The sequence below is a fragment of the Cetorhinus maximus genome, chromosome 7 (assembly GCF_964194155.1).
Source record: "Cetorhinus maximus chromosome 7, sCetMax3.hap1.1, whole genome shotgun sequence".
In the NCBI taxonomy this organism is placed as follows: domain Eukaryota; kingdom Metazoa; phylum Chordata; class Chondrichthyes; order Lamniformes; family Cetorhinidae; genus Cetorhinus; species Cetorhinus maximus.
This window is the reverse complement of record NC_135885.1, coordinates 27,916,821-27,934,165: the sequence shown is the minus strand read 5'-3', so window position 1 is coordinate 27,934,165 and position 17,345 is coordinate 27,916,821. Positions and strand designations below refer to the sequence as shown.

The 17,345-nt window shown below is 41.8% G+C and overlaps 1 protein-coding gene across 5 annotated transcripts in view; it reads right to left on the bottom strand.

Annotated features, from left to right (window-relative positions):
* Positions 1–17,345, bottom strand: part of LOC144682673 (F-box-like/WD repeat-containing protein TBL1X) — a 323,543-nt gene that overhangs the window by 129,455 nt on the left and 176,743 nt on the right. The window lies entirely within an intron of this gene.

The following is a 17,345-nucleotide window of genomic DNA, read 5'->3' as shown; positions in this document are numbered from 1 at the left end:
GAATACACCTGAAACGTTAATTTATCTTTTTCATTTTGTGTAGATTGTTCTGCTGCGAGTTTCGAGCATTTATTATTGACACTGGACCCCATGAAGTCTCATGGCATCAGGTCAAAGAGGGACAAGGAAACTTCCTGTTGATTACCACGTACCACCCTCCCTCAGCTGATGAATCAGTTTTCCTCCATATTGAACATCACTTGGAGGAAGCACTGAAGGTGGCAAGGGCACAGAATGTACTCTGGGTGGGAGACTTCAATGTCCATCACCAAGACTGGCTCAGTAGCACCACTACTGACCGAGCTAGCCGAGTCCTAAATGAAATAGCTGCTAGATTGGGTCTGCGGCAGGTGTTAAGGGAACCAACAAGAGGGAAAAACATACTTGACCTCATCCTCACCAACCTGCCTGCTGCTGATGCATCTGTCCACGACAGTATCAGTAGGAGTAACCACCGCACAGTCATTGTGGAGACAAATTGCTGCCTTCACATTGAGGATACCCTCCATAGTTGTGTGGCACTACCACCGTGTTAAATGGGATAGATTTTGAACAGATCTAGCAACTCAAGACCGGGCATCCATGAGGTGCTGTGGGCCATCAGCAGCAACAGAATTGTACTTGAACACAATCTGTAACCTCATGGCCCAGCATATCCTCCACTCTACCATTACCAACAAGCCAGGGGATCAATGAAGAGTGCAGGTGGGCATGCCAGGAGCAGCACCAGGCATACCTAAAAATGAGATGTCAACTTGATGAAGCTATAACACAGGACTACTTGCATGCCAAACAGCACAAGCAGCAAGTGATAGGGACAGCTAAGCGATCTCACAAGGGACGGATCAGATCTAAGCTCTGCAGTCCTGCCACATCCAGTTATGAATGGTGGTGGGCAATTAAACAACTCACTGGAGGAGGAGGCTCCACAAATATTCCCATCCTCAATGATGGAGGAGCCCAGCACAGCATTGCAAAAGGTAAGGCTGAAGCATTCGCAACAATCTTCAGGCAGAAGTGCTGAGTGGATGATCCATCTCGGCCTCCTCCAGAGGTCCCCAGCATTACAGATACCAGTTTCAGCCAATTCGCTCCAAGTGATATCAAGAAATGGCTGAAGGCACTGTATACTGCAAAGGCTATGGGCCCTGACAATATTCTGGCAATAGTACTGAAGACTTGTGCCCCAGAACTTGCGGCACCTCTAGCCAAGCTGTTCCAGTACAGCTACAACACTGGTATCTACCCGGCTATATGGAAAATTGCCCAGGTATGCCCTGTACACAAAAAGCAGGACAAATCCAACCCAGCAAATTACCACCCCATCAGCCTACTCTCGATCATCAATAAAATAATGGAAGGGGTCATCAACAGTGTTATCAAGCAGCACTTGCTTAGCAATAACCTGCTCACTGATGCCCAGTTTGGGTTCCGCCAGGTCCACTCAGCTCCTGACCTCCTTACAGCCTTGGTTCAAACATGGACAACAGAGCTGAACTCCTGAGGTGAGGTGAGAGTGACTGCCCTAGACATCAAGGCAGCATTTGACCGAGTGTGGAATCAAGGAGCCCTAGCAAAACTGAAGTCAATGGGAATCAGGGGAAAAACTCTCCGCTGGATGGAGTCATGCCTAGCACAAAGGAAGATGGTTGTGGTTGTTGGAGGTCAGTCATCTCAGCTCCAGAACATCACAGCAGGAGTTCCTCAGGGTAGTGTCCCAGGCCCAACCACCTTCAACTGCTTCATCAATGGCCTTCCTTGCATCATAAGGTCAGAAGTGGGGATGTTCGCTGATGATTGCACAATGTTCAGCACCATTTACAACTCTTCGGATAATGAAGCAGTCCATGTCCAAATGCAGCAAGGCCTGCACAATATCCAGGCTTGGGCTGAAAAGTGGCAAGTAACATTCGTGCCACACAAGTGTCAGGCAATGACCATCTCCAACAGGACAGAATCCAACCATCGTCCCTTGATGTTCAATGGCATTACCATCACTGAATCCCCCACTATCGACATCCTGGAGGTTACCATTGACCAGAAACTGAACTGGGCTAGCCATGTAAATACTGTGGCTACAAGAGCAGGTCAGGGGCTATGAATCGTGCGACGAGTAACTCACCTTCTGACTCCCAAAAGCTTGTAAACCATCTACAAGGCACAAGTCAGGAGTGTGATGGAATACTCCCCTCTTGCCTGGATGAGTTCAGCTTCCACAACACTGAAGAAGCTGGACACCGTCCAGGATAAAGTAGTCCACTTGATTGGCACTGCATCCACAAACATTCTCTCCCTCCACCACTAACGCACAGTAGCAGCAGTGTGTACCATCTACAAGATGCACTGCAGGAATTCACCATTGCTCCTTAGACAGCACCTTCCAAACCCTCAGCCACTGCCACCTAGAAGGACAAGGGCAGCAGACAGATGGGAACATCACCACTTAGAAGTTCCCCTCCAAGTCACTCACCATCCTGACTTGGAAATATATCGCCCTTCCTTCACTGTGGCTGGTCAAAATCCTGGAACTCCCTTCCTAACAGCACTGTGGGTGTACCTACATGGCATGGACTGCAGCGGTTCAAGAAGGCAGCTCACCACCACCTTCTCAAGGGCAATAAATGCTGGCCCAGCCAGCGAAGCCCACATCCCATGAAGGAATAAAAAAAACTGTGGAAAATTATATTAAATGATTTATTATCTGGTGTTTTTGTCCCCCAAAGTTGCTGTGAGATGCTTTAATTTAGTAAGCATACCCTGTTTATACTGCCATAGCCATGCTAAAATAAATTCAGCGTTACTTTCACTTTGTAGCAAAACAGGTATTGTAATTTTCACTCCACCAAGCTCCGGGTTATTTTCAGGCTGACCATTATTAATGTAAACAAAGCTGAATCACATTTTACTGTCTGCACGTCTCCAGATAAGAGATTTGATTTATTTATAGTATTTTACATTTTTAAAATGAATTTGCTTCGGCAAATTTATTTAGGATGGGTTACAAGAAGCTGCTCTGTGAATACTCAGATCACAAGACACCAATCTTGTAAGTAGCACTGGTTGGAGTAATAGACTTTGCCTGGCTAACTACTGCACAGACTAACTCCATGCTATTTTAAATATTTGAAATATGCAATTTATTTCACATGCTTCAGATAAACTCACTTCACTGTTTTATTATAGTTCTGAGGGCTGAGCATTATAAAGTTGCCATGTTCAGATATTAGCATCATGGCACGTCGAGCCTTATACTGAATAAGAATGATTTTATTATTCGTGTTTCAAGATTTTTAATGGCTAACACCCGTGCCAGTAAACCAACCTCAGATCAACATCCATGCTTGCTTCAAGTTATACTGCCAGCTGATATCCCATAACATTGTTCATGAGTCAAAAGAGATAATAAATATGTCTCTTGGTTATGCAAATATCTCTCTGTACCTTCTCCACTCCCCCAATTCTTTGTCTATGTCAGTCGGTTTCTGTACTGACCTAAAAAAAGCTCACTCTTGCTGATTCCCTCTTTCTGCAAATCTAACCTTCTGCAAATCTCCCTTTGCTATATGTCTTCTGCTTTTTGTGAAAGTCTGCCATACCATGTGTTTCTCTACTATTTTAGTCATTCTTCTCTCTTTTTGCCTTTTTCATTTTCTTTGCTTTATATTATCTTATTTACGCTTTAGACACTCAATTTGTATTTCCCTGCTAACCTTCAAATCTGTGTGTTAAATTCACCCAGTAAGGTTAATTACATAGCAACAGCTCCAGCACCACACTCAAGAATGGAAGGAAAATATGGGTCAGGTCTGGGAGAAGAGAAACGTAGGAAAAATACAATTAAAATAATGGAGAACACCAAACATGATGGGAAGAAAGCAAAGCAAATAATTTTAAAATAGCTACAAAAATGTGATGGTGGTTGGAAGTATTCTATTTATTGATGGTACATATGGAATGAAAAGGCTGGAGGGGTGAGGGGATAATACAAGTGAAATAAATCATTTTTACAAGTTAAATTAGGAAATAGCATTATGAAGAATTAGCAGTACAGATAAGGAGTGCAAATTAGAACACAAAAACAAGAAGAAATCTTTGTGAATTTGCAAAATAGATTGTGAGAACTCTATTGGTCTGTGGTATCATATGATTAGTGAGTACCAATGCAGGCATCAAATGTGGGTTATGTGGTAAGCAAGAGCCAATTTGTAATAGGGTAGTGACAAAACAACAGGCAGAAAACTTTTTAAAAATAAGATAGATATGGTTATTTGGTAGGACAGAACTCGAGTATTGCTAAAAAAAGAAACATGCTAAGCTTTTCATCTTATACTCATCTTTGCCTGCCCGCACAGAGGTGCCACAGGGAGATTGTTATAATAAACTGTTTAAACTTAAAACTAAAAGTGCTGAAAATTTTTTTATGAAACTGTCACCTGAGCTGGGACATGTGTGTTAACTTTAATAAAAAAATTTCTGAAAATTTTAAATCATTCATGGAACCTGTTCCATGGAAAATGTGGAGGCTGCCTGGGCTCTTCACCTGCCCGCCAACCTTGAGGTTGGACGGGCAGCTCAGCAGATTGCCTTAACTGCTTTTTAACAGGCCTTAATGGGCCTTTGACAGTTCGGTGGGTGCGCAGCCAAGGCAGCTGCACGCACACCCGATGTCACCCCGCATCATTTTGCACCTCGGCAAGCGGGCCCCGCCCCCGCTCGCCGAGCCGAAGATTCTGCCCTGTGTGTCTAACGGTAACTCTTCACCGGTTTGTGTGTCTGTAAAGATATTGCTGGGGCAAAGGAGTGCCTGTATTGAGATCTTTCCAACCTTTTTTTTTGTTTAATAAATATTTTATTCTGTGTTAAAAGTTCATCAGCAGATTCCTGTGAATTTGTTCAGTAACTTTCCTCCATGGTTTCTAAAAGAAAAGTTAGGATCTATCAAGCCAGTTTTCACTCTGGGATCTGACTTGTGCAGCTTGTATCGTAACACTTAACTTACTTACAATGGACCATTTCTATAATGCTGTACTGGGGAACAATATAATTACATGATGATAAGAGGTGAGTTTTAACCAGAGTATAATCAGAAGTCATCAGTCACTGAAGGGATACTATATTTTAGCACAGTTGGCTGGGGGGGAGTTGTCGAATCCCAATTTTTTTTCTTTCACTGAAATGGTTTTAAGTTAACAAATCAAGAGATATTCCCAAACAATAATTATGTCATGCAGTGATGGAATGTATTATTTTTAGTTGGCTGTTTGTTAGCCATGTACTTAACTTAGCACAGGACAGTTTTTTTTAAACTAGGTCAGGTCTGTCCATTTCTTAGTACCCTATGATTGGAAAATTCAATAATGAGCAATGAGCTGTGGAGGAGATTTATGTAAAACCAGAGGCTGTACAGATTCATGTGGTAATGTCATGTGCAACCTCGGGCATCAACTATGTAATGTCATCCATCTAGAGCTAGTCTAATTGACATGTTTGGCAGCATGAGCATGTTTGTAAAAGTTAACCCAACATGTCAAGGTAATGGGGTTAACAGTTGAATATTAGCAGAAGCAGTGCTACTATACGACGTTTCAGTTGGTATGTTTGGGCAACACTAATTTGAAATACAAATTTCTGGTCTACGTGCTCCATAATAATAACACAGACATATATTTGGAGTCCTTTTCCATTTGTAGTGCAATTATATCCATCTGGTTTGTCTGCATTTTTATATTTTGCATTTGGTTATCCACCATCTTTGCGTAGTGAGGCTTCCTGCTCATCATCCAGTCCTGGATGAGGCATAATTCCCTCCAGTTAAACAATGGGAAGACTGAAGCCATCATCCTCGACCCACACAACCGCCCCACCACCACAAATTCCATATGCATGACAATTCCAGGCCCTCCCAACCACTGTCTCAGGCTGCACTATTCGATTCCCAGCTGAGCTTCCACCCCATGAGAGAAAATTAAACAACTTAGTTAACAGGCAAATAAAAAGAGAGAATGGCATAAGATGGCAGAGAAAGACAAGTATAGAGAAACAATAACTACCTGCCTCTGTCCCTACTTTAGACCATCTTCTGCTGAAACTCTCATTATTGCCTCTGTTAACATCAGGCTTGATTATGCCAATACTCATTAAAACAGTGACTATACTTCAAAAAGTACTTAATTGGCTATAAAACACTTTGAAATATCTGGTGGTCATGAAAGGTGCCACATAAATGCGATTTATTTTCTTTATTTTCTCTCTCTCCTGTTAGGTCTCTCATTTTCTATCCACCCTAAACTTCAGTCCATCCAAAACTGTGTTCCCCAGATTCTATCCTAGACCAAGTCCTGCTCATCCATCGCCCCTGTGCTCACTGGACTGCATTAGCCCTCAGTCTTCCAAATTCTCAAACTTAAAATTCTCATCTTCATGTTCAAATCCCTTCATGGCCTTACCCCTTTCCTACCTCTGTAATCTCCTCTATCCCTACAAACAAACTCATTTACCTGAAGTTTCAACTTCAGCGGAGTCATAAAATGGCCAATATTGAATCAGCCGCCTATTATGCATCCCCCTCTGCTCCCATTCTTCTTTTGGAAAATCAGGCACTCATGCAACTGGCAGCAGCTCCAATATTGCACCCCCCCCCCCCCCCCCCCCCCCCCCCCCCCACCACTACCCCCATCCCCCGGAAAAGTTGAAAACTCTGCATATTATATTTTTCTTCGAAGCTGCCCAGGTGCGAATACCACTCTGATTATATTTCATGAAAAGCAATTTGTCTGTAACTCCCAATATTTTGCTCTTAAATGACAGAGTGAATGTTTCTGTGCCTGCTGCAGGCGTGGAACTTCAGTGGAGAGGCCTGCTAATTTTGCAGACACGAGAGCAGTTGGCGTCAGTTAGATTTTGATATTTTACTGGAGACCCAGCAATTCTGGAAACATATAAAAATGCTGAAAAATGACAAGGAGCCATAAAACCCAGCTCCCGCTAATGATTTCTATTAAACATATAAATGGGCTGCTTTCAAAAAGCAAAATGTCTGTTCCAAAACCAGATGGGCAATAACACTAGTGGCTTTACAGTGCACGGTTATTATCTCTTTCTGGCTCACAGTGCTGCCTATTTATGGTTTTGCTGAACTATGCAACGACAAGCAAATCCAGACATTAAGTAATCCTGATACAAGGAAATTCCTAACATACTCAGATTGTTATGAAATCGCTCTTTGCCCTTCACAGTGCTGCTATACAGTCTTAATGGTTTTCCATGTTTCTTTAGGTTGTTTCTGTCACTGAACTGAAAAAACTTTCCACTTCCATACTGAAGGAAGAGAAGGTGAGTACGAGGAGGAAGTACTCTCAATGTGAAGGAATCTCCTTGGTAAATACTTCAAAAAGGGGAAGAAAAAAGATTCCACACTTTATAGAAGGAATATGATTTTTAAATTTCTTTCCCTCTCACAGCAGTCTGCTATTTGGGGCTTCACATTCACAGGGAAGTGGTCCTGTTCACGTTAGCTATAACCTGCTTCAGCAGGCGTTGTTAGCAATAATCTGGCTTTCAGAATGGAAAAGGCTGGCAATCAATTTATGAAATGAACAAAATAAAAATGCAGTAACTCACAGAGTATGCAAGTTTCCTGCTTTTCCGTGGTACTCATATCTTCAGGCCAGTATGTAGAAACTATAAGGATGAGATTACTGCTGATTTTACCACTCACCAACTTGTGAAACCCATTGCTAATATCAACCAAATGGTTCTCCTAAGACTCTACAGTGCACAGCCCCAGAAGGCCACTTTAGGGTGATATTTTACATTAAAAGCTGTGCCATCTGAATGTGGCTACTTCATCACACCGGCAGCATTTAGATTGATGGAGAACAAAACTGGATTTGGATTAATTTTGGAAGTAGGATGTTGTTAATGATAGGCAGCTCGCTTTTACTTTGTTCTTTGCCATGCTTTATACAGACTCTTTGCCCTTCAGACAGTGCTTCTGCACAGTCCTAATGATTTTCCATGTTTCTTTTGGCTGTTCTGGTGTCTTGACTGGAGAATGAGAGCAGCTGGGACAGACTCCACGTCCCCCTCAACCTCACACGGTGATGTTGCTGCCCAGTGCCTCCCGAACACCATTAACAACATGGAAGAATCATAAGTTCCAACCACAACTCAACAGCAAACATTTTTTGGTTGTGGTAATCTGAGGTGCAATACACCTTTAAGAGAACTTGAGCAGATTGACCACGTGATTGTATTACCCAATTGCTGTGTAGCGCAGGCTACATTGTTAATCAGTAGTTTTAGAGTGGGGTTTGGTTGGAAAAGGCACTTGTGTTAGTGCTCTGCTACTTATGTTAATAAACAGCATGTGCTTCATCTTAGAATGGTCTCTCCGTCTGCATCACCTTGATTACCAAATCACTCATTGGTAGATAGGTGCGCAACTGTGTTCACTGAGCAAAGCGACCTGATAGAAGGAACATAACACTGGTTAACAATCTGCATCTCTATTCAGGCTTCAGTTTTATAATTCAGTCCTTCAGGTATAGTTGAAGATTGTTGCGCCCATTGATGCTTACGCACAAAGTAAATATAAGTAGGCTGTCTCAGTTGGGAACATATTTACCTCTATTAGCAGGCCATTCATCATTGAAATCCTGCTGTAGTTTGACACTATCCCAAAATTTTAACAGCAGTTTCAAAAACAAAAAAATTGAAAAGTGCAATTTAAACAGTATTTACGTGGAGCCCAGAGTGTGTTCCCTTCTCCTCTGCTGATTGGCATGCATCTACTCCCTGTTACAGGCACTGACTCATTATGATTCCCTGGGTACTGGCATTCCACGTGGCCCTTCTGGACATGTTCCTGGAAAGCATATGCAACACATTCAATCCTGCTCTCAACGAATGTCCAAAGATGCACATTTTCCACCAGAGATGACTAGATAGCAATCTCGCTATTTGTTTTCCCTTCACTAGTCCAAGGATAGTGAAGATAATTTGGGTTCATTTTTTTCTTGCAGGCAAGGTTGGGGAATGAACACAAGTATTAAATGCAATGCATATCTTTGCCAATAAGAAAAAAAGGAAACTTTGTGGTGTAACTTCTTTAGGAATATCTCAGTCCTGGAATAATTTTTATTTTAAGCTGATGTACTACTGGTTGATTAGCAACAACCTCCTTGCCAAAAAGAACAGTTTAAAATGGAGGCTCTGGTAAAGTTATGCAAGTGTTACACTATTCTTACTTGAAAGTGGTCATCATTTTCTCCAAAAACTCTCATTGCAGGGGTATTGCATCCATTTGAATGGTTGCTGAATACTTCTAAAATCAATGGCTGCTCCTTTAAATGCTGCCGATTCACAATTTCACATCCTTCCTCTTGATCCACTCCCACACACATTAACATCCAAAAAGTTATTTTGGGTGCTCAGTCATTCGATGAACACTTTGCAAGTTCAAACCAGAACACGCCAGCTTTTCAACAGCATTGCTCAACTGAACTGACACCGTGTTCGCTATTGACGTCCTTGATAGTAATCCTGTTGCACTGTTTTGCTGCTGTTCCCATCTGTTTTAACCACAAATCTTTCGTAAAGTTCTCATCCTATTGGCTCCCAGTCTTTGCCATGCATTTCCAAACTTTCACTTCCATAATAAAGAATCAGGTGGTAGCTGTCATCATCATCACCGAAATTTTGAGATACTTACTTATTTCCCTTTTTAAAGAAAAAAAAATTCACCGTTATATTGCACACTCAGCATTTCATTAAATTTGTTCATGGGATTGAGTGCTGCTGAGAAAGTGGTTGTGAGCTGCCTTCTTCTACTCCTGCAGTCCATGTGGTGTAGATAAACTCAACAGTGTTGTTAAGGAGGGAGTTCTGGGATTTTTACCCACTGACAGTGAAGGAATGATGATATAGTTGCAAGTCAGAATGGTGTGTAGCTTGGTGGGGAATTTCCAGGTGGTGGTGTTCCCATGTATCTGCTGCCCTTGTTCTCCTAGGTGATAGAGGTCACAGGTTTGGAAGGTGCTATCAAAGCAGGCTTAGCAACTTGCTGCAGTGCATCTTGTAGATGGTATACACTTGCTGCCACTGTGCATTGGTGGTGGAGGAGGCAGTGAATGTTTAAAGTGGTGCCAATCTGACAGGCTGCTTAGTCCTGGATGGTGTTGACCATTTTGAGTATCATCCAGGCAAGTGGAGCATATTCCATCACACTCCTGATTTGTACAGGCTTTGGGGAGTCAGGAGATTAGTTACTTGCCACTGAATTCCCAGCCTCTGATCTGTTCTTGTAGCCAATGTATTTATATGGCTGATCCAATTCGGTTTCTGGTCACTGGTAACCCCCCTGCCACCAGGAAGTTGACGGTGGGGTATTCAGCGATGGTAATGCCATTGAAAGTCATGGGGAGATGGTAGATTCTCTCTTGCTGGAGATGGCCCTTGCCCGGCACTTGTGTGGCATGAATGTCACTTGTCACTTATCAGCCCAAGCTTGATTGTTATCCTGGTCGTGCTGCTTGCAAGCGTGGACTGCTTCAGTACTACTACTACAATTAGAGATAAAAACAAAAAGCTAAAAGCTACTGCGGATGCTGGAAATCCAAAACAAAAACAGAATTACCTGGAAAAACTCAGCAGGTCTGGCAGCATCGGTGGAGAAGAAATCAGTTAACGTTTCGAGGGTCGTGAGGACTCGAAACGTCAACTGATTTCTTCTCCACCGATGCTACCAGACCTGCTGAGTTTTTCCAGGTAATTCTGTTTTTGTTTTACTACAATTAGAGTGTATTCATTTTTAATGCACTGGTGATTCTTATCTACATTTTATACCTGACCTCTGCAGAATCATGCAGATGAACAATTGTTGTGGATTATTTTGGGAGTGGGCACATCTTTTTACTTAATTCTGCAATCTCACGAAGTAGCATGTACTGCATGCTGCATGTGCACCAAAGCTGGCAGCTTGTCCCGTTGTTCTAACTGGCTGCATTTATTACTAGTTAGTAACATATAATGACCGGTGGTTATTAAGGTTTAGCCATTTAGTGGCTGAGTAGGTTTGTCCTAGGTACAATCTCTCATCTGTGAAGAGTTACCTTTTCTCAGCTGTAGGGTCACTATAAACGGATTAAGTGCTCTTTGGTCATGGAGAGAAATTCTACCAGGTCCCCTCACCATTTTAGTATCTAAACACAATCCCTGTCAAAAATGTACCTGCATCCATCACACCCAGCTTGACTTTGATGTCGAAACTCAACCTCGAGACTCAGCCATGAATAATTTAATAAGATTATAGGAAATAGAAGCGGCAGTACACCATTCTTGTTTTTGTTTTCCAAATTTCCACTTGTTAAAGGTACCAGGTAGTGACCGGTGCATGCTGACTCAAATTCAGTTCCCAACTATCTGTCCTCTCCAATCCTGGGAATTTAAAAAGGTACAAAACATAAATAAGAAATGAGGCTTGCCTATTATTTTCATTGCAAGGACAAGTGAGGTTACATTTTTGCAGCAAAATAATTGTCTTGATCCGATTTGATTCAGTTGCGGGGCTGAAAATAAGTCAAAATAGATTTGTTGAAAACTTCCGCAGGTAGGTAGATGGTGCTCCTTCAACCTTATCCTAAAGCAGCATTCCAAAAATATTTTTTTCAGAAGGAAAATAATCTAAACGAGATGACGAACTTCAAAATATGAAAGTCCACTGAATATATCTTACACAGCAGGCCAAATGTGCAATCAATGCCTCCAAATGCTGATGTACGGAATTTAATTCATTTCCTTCCACTTGAATCTGGAGGGCGGGTGATGGGTGGGTGGGGAGAAGGGAGGTCAGGTGATAAAAATCAACCATTGATTTTCTGACAGTTTTAACTGTGTCATCAACGATCACATTTCATAACAGCCTGTGAGGCAGCCAGCATTTACTGGTTGTAGCAAGCTAATATTTAGCAGCCGGTCTACAAATGACTCTTGCACTGAAATAAATGAACAGAAATTCCTAGTTTTTGATAATACAATAATTCTGAAGAGAAGGAATGTTTTAGTCATACCCAACAATGTGTATGTGCATATATATGTATAAAATAAGACTCAAAACAAAAGTGCAAACTTAATTAAAATTGGCAAGATGCATCTTCCAGATGGGCCACAAAGAATTGTTAGCTGACATTACTGATGGGGCACACTTTCTTGGGCATGGAGCTAGTAGATCACTTGGGTACATCAAATAAAGAACAAAGAACAATCATGCAGAGGAGCACATATCCCCAATTGGATGCCTGATCTAACTTTCAGTCCATTAACTTAAAAAGGACAGAAAATTGGACCAACTCTCTTGCAAGCATGTGCTCTGCCTCCAATTTCGCTCTCTGCATGCATGCATTTAATCCAATACACCCAGGTGCAGGATCAGGAAATTCAACCCGGTGTTGTTACTCTATGGCCAGCATTTTCTGTTTGGTGTGCAGGGGTGGGCCCCGCACACCGACGCGTGGTGATGTCGGGTGTGCATCCCGACGTCACCACGCTTCATTCCGATCTTTTGTTCAGTGGGCGTGCACTGGAGTTGGCTGCGCGCCCACCGAACTATCAAAGGCCTGTTAAGGCCATTTAAAAACCAATTCGCCCATTTAAAAACCAATTAACCCTATTGAGAAAGCTGCCCGGATGGGCAGACGAAGAGCCCAGGCGACCTTTGCATTTATCATGAAACCTCATCCACGGGTGGGATGAGGTTTCATGAAGGCTTTATAAATTAAAGAAAAATTATGAAAATTCATAAACATGTTCCAGCTCGTGTGATACTGTCACACGAGGGACATGTCTGAATAATTTTATTTTTTTTAATTTTCCCCAACTTTAACCCTGAAGTTAATCTCCCTGAGGCACGATTTCTGCGCTCTTTCGCGCGCGTGCATGGAAGAGCGCAGGCCCCAACTCTCCCCCCTCCCGCCCACACAGGTAGTGCTGAGCGCTACCGGCCCACCCGACAGGGAGAAAATTCTCCCCTATGTTTTAGTCTTTTTCCTTTCTCGCTCTCCCCTTTTCTGTTCTTCTCACGACACACTTAGTTGCAATAGTTACACGTGTTTCCTCTAGCTTGCCCCAGCTGCAGAGCAGGAAAGGGAAACATCTATGAAACGATGGCATCATTTGTAATGCACTGAAAAGCTTTTCATTAAAACTGCAGGGCATATGCTAAAATAATCGTGCTTGCATAGCAATCCCAAACTTGAGCTTGTTCACCAGAGAAAACTAAGCAACACTGGTAAGGTAGGGAGCACTATTCATACACCTTCGCAAGACATCATTCTTAGGCATAAGGACAGGGACATCCAACTGAATGCAGAATTGGTTGGCTGGGGTACAGGCTACCCAGAAATCTTTTGGCAGTAAGTTGGCAATCTTACTTTGAAAAGTGACAGTATGGTTGGCGTAGATGGGAAAATGTCATACTGGTGCAGTAAAAGTCTGCTCTGGGCCCAGGACTAATACATTTTGCCTTGATAATCATAAAATCAAAAACTGGATCCTATACAAGCCCAGGTACCCACCAGCCACATTTCTGAGTGAACAGGAACAGGGAATTAGTCAGCAAATTCAGTTATCGACAGAATCTACTTCAGCTGGAAATTATTCCAGATTCAAACAAAGAAAACAATTACAAATTTTCACACAAGAAGGTTTAACACAAGTGATGGTACAGCATCACCATGTAAATGAAGCAACATTAAACAGAATGTTCCATTTTCATCCAATGGGTTAAATCTGCCTGGTGCCCTTCAAAACTCGGAGAAGTCTTATGTGTGGGCACCTGTGTCTCCACAGGAATCTTGAGTACCCAGTTTGTTCAGCCTGCTTCGCCAGGTCGCAAACACTGAAATCTAATTATTGGCACAAGCCTACTGATCTTGGGAGGTGGGTACGGGCTGAATTTGTGCCAATAGGTAGCTTGACCAGAGTTTTTTCACATTCTGTCAACTGAATCCAACACAACACGAATGCACAGTCAGCCCCTCACTTATCATTACATCCTGCTGTTATACCACTAAATTAAATGCCAGATTTATTCCAATGCTGGTTGAAGTTCGGCACAAAATTGGTAGAGTTACAAAATAAAGTTAGACAGCTGATTTTCATATGTATGTATGAAAATCTAGGTATTCAAAGCTGGACTGTGAGAGTATAACTTGATGCACTTGTACAAAATTCCTCGACTCACCATTTTAACAGAGACAATAGCCTATTTGAAATAAAATGAATATGTTACTGCTCTGTTTAAATATCAGGAGAGGCGTTTCATAGGACTGCATTAAACAATGGTGGAATAACATCGCCAGCAATAATTTCCTAGCTATAATATAAAAAATCCATTGTTTCTCAGTTCTTGACAGCTGATATAAAACATGTGCCTCAATGACTGGTGTTCAGTGTAGTTATGCAATTATCTAATAACTATCCAGTTGCACTATTGTACAATTAAATATTGGCCAGCAAAGATACACTCCTGAACACAAGATGTGGATGTTTACAGGAGTGACCAGCATACTAGATAGGATCTCAAAGTCTGTCAGTCAGAAAACTTCCAAATTAATCATTGCACTTATGCTATTCACACTTCTTCACATATGGAAGATTGATATAATGTGGAATCCTGAATTGAACCAGATCTGAACCTGGTACTAGTATGTTGATGCAGCATGCTGCATTGATTGGCTCATTTGTGATTCATGGTATTTAACAAGTTCAACTGGCCCTGTGCCATCCCTAACATTTTGCAAGCATTTCTAAAACCTATTTTTCAACAGGAGGGATGCATGCTCACAGCAAAGATGATTAATGCATTGAAACCTTTTCTCCACATTATATCAATCTTCATCCATGAATATTGTTTCATAAAGCTCCAGAGACAGTTTGGTCCCAAAAGCTCTTGCAAATAGACTACTTACAACAAATTGAGATGGCACCTGGCAGCCACTCCTCTGGAGCTTATAGTTTCACCTCGGCCTGTGCGTACTTTGATGTTTGAAAGTCAAGACTTAGAAATGCCGAGGGCATTCAAAGAATCAATTAATGTAACTGCACAAACAACAATCGAGTGTATAAACAATAAACATCAGACCACGATTCCATCTGTGAATGCGTGCATAATACACACTGCCCCAACACTCAAAAAATCATTTGTAATGGAGCCAAATTTGCTTATCCTGGCAAGGTTTCCAGATCAAATCATGTTCCCACCCTGCTGTTGAAGCCTTTATCATGTATAACCATTACTATGCTCAATTTAAATTTAAAATAGATATCTATTATATGTTTATCTATAAGTGCTGTAGATACAATCCATCACTCACGGTCATTAATGGAATTTTGTAATGGGTGCAGCATGATGGTCATTAAGAGGTGTCAGCTGTGGCTCAGTTCATAGCACCCTCGCCTTTGAATCAGAGGGTTGTGGGTTCATGTCCCACTCCCGGAAACCAAGAACTGTGATTGTACTCGAAAAGAGTTGCAATCTGTGACTGTTGATAACTCGAAAAAGTATCATGGTCATTAAGAGGTGTCAGCTGTGGCTCAGTTCATAGCACCCTCGCCTTTGAATCAGAGGGTTGTGGGTTCATGTCCCACTCCTGGAAACCAAGAACTGTGATTGTACTCAAAAGAGTTGCAATCTGTGACTGTTGATAACTCGAAAAGAGTATCATGGTCATTAAGAGGTGTCAGCTGTGGCTCAGTTCATAGCACCCTCGCCTTTGAATCAGAGGGTTGTGGGTTCATGTCCCACTCCCGGAAACCAAGAACTGTGATTGTACTCGAAGAGAGTTACAATCTGTGACTGTTGATAACTCGAAAAGAGTATCATGGTCATTAAGAGGTGTCAGCTGTGGCTCAGTTCATAGCACCCTCGCCTTTGAATCAGAGGGTTGTGGGTTCATGTCCCACTCCTGGAAACCAAGAACTGTGATTGTACTCGAAAGAGTTGCAATCTGTGACTGTTGATAACTCGAAAGAGTATCATGGTCATTAATGAAATTTTGTAATGGGTGCAGCATCCATAATTTTCATTAGAATGGCTGCAGAACTGTTTCATTAAGTATAATAAAATATGCCAGTCAAGCTACATGTTTACATCATAACATTACATTATTCAGTGTCAGTGTGCAATGTAGGGACAACTATGTTTTAGTTGCACATGAGAAAAGCTCACATCCATTACAGGTCTCCCTTTAGCCTGTAGATGTGAACCTGGAGAGGGTACAGGTTCCTACTGGATAAAGTAGCAACTTATATTTTAATAATGCTTTTAATGTAATGAAGTGCCCTAAGGTGCATTATAGAACAAAATATGACACTGAGCCACGTAAGCAAATATTAGCTCAGATGACCAAAAAACATGGTCAAAGAGGTAGGTTTTAAGGAGTACCTTAAAGGAGGAAAGTGAGGTAGGGAGGTAGAGGGGTATAGGGGAGGCATTCCAGAGCTTGGGGCCTTGGAAGCTGAAAGCAAAGCCATCAATGGTGGAACAATTGTAATTGGGAATGTACATGTGGCCCTAATTAGATGAGCACAGATATCTTGGAGGAGTGTGGGGCTCAAGGAGATTACAGAGATTGGGGAGGGGGGGCGCAAGGTGAGACTATGGAGGGATTTGAAAGCAAAGACAATAATTTTAAAATCACGACATTGCTTGACCAGGAGCCAATGTAGGTCAGCGAGCACAAGGTAAATAGTATTTAGTGCAGTTTAAGACATGGGCAGCAGGGGTTTTGGATGACCTCAAATTTACGGAGGGTAGAATGTGAGAGGCCAGCCAGGAGTGCATTAGAATTGTCGGGGCTAGAGGTAATGAAGGCATGAATCAGTGTTAATAACATTGAGATCAGATTCTCATGTGCCTGACAGGAATATACTGACAATATACTGATCCTGATCTCCACACCAATAAAGTTGTTACTTCAGTTCCAAAAGTAAGCAAGCCAAAGAGAAAGGTTAGTTGCAGGACAGAAATGGACTGTGAAGCCATTTATGGTAATTTATTTGTGCTACAAGTATGTTTTTGCTATTTAAAATTAATGAGCAAATGTGCTACTAATAGGTGTAGAAATTACATAGTGGGAAAACTCAAATCTGTTGACCCATGTACATGGATATTTATAAGGAAAACAAGGACTATCCAATCAAGGCTGGAATTCTCTGAAAAGAGACAGGGAGATATACGAGAAAGAAATACTTACTTCTATGTATGTTATCATTTCAGACACTGGATATCAATATACTGTCATATCTACATATGATGGTACAACACGAATGCCATTCAGAGTTGAATG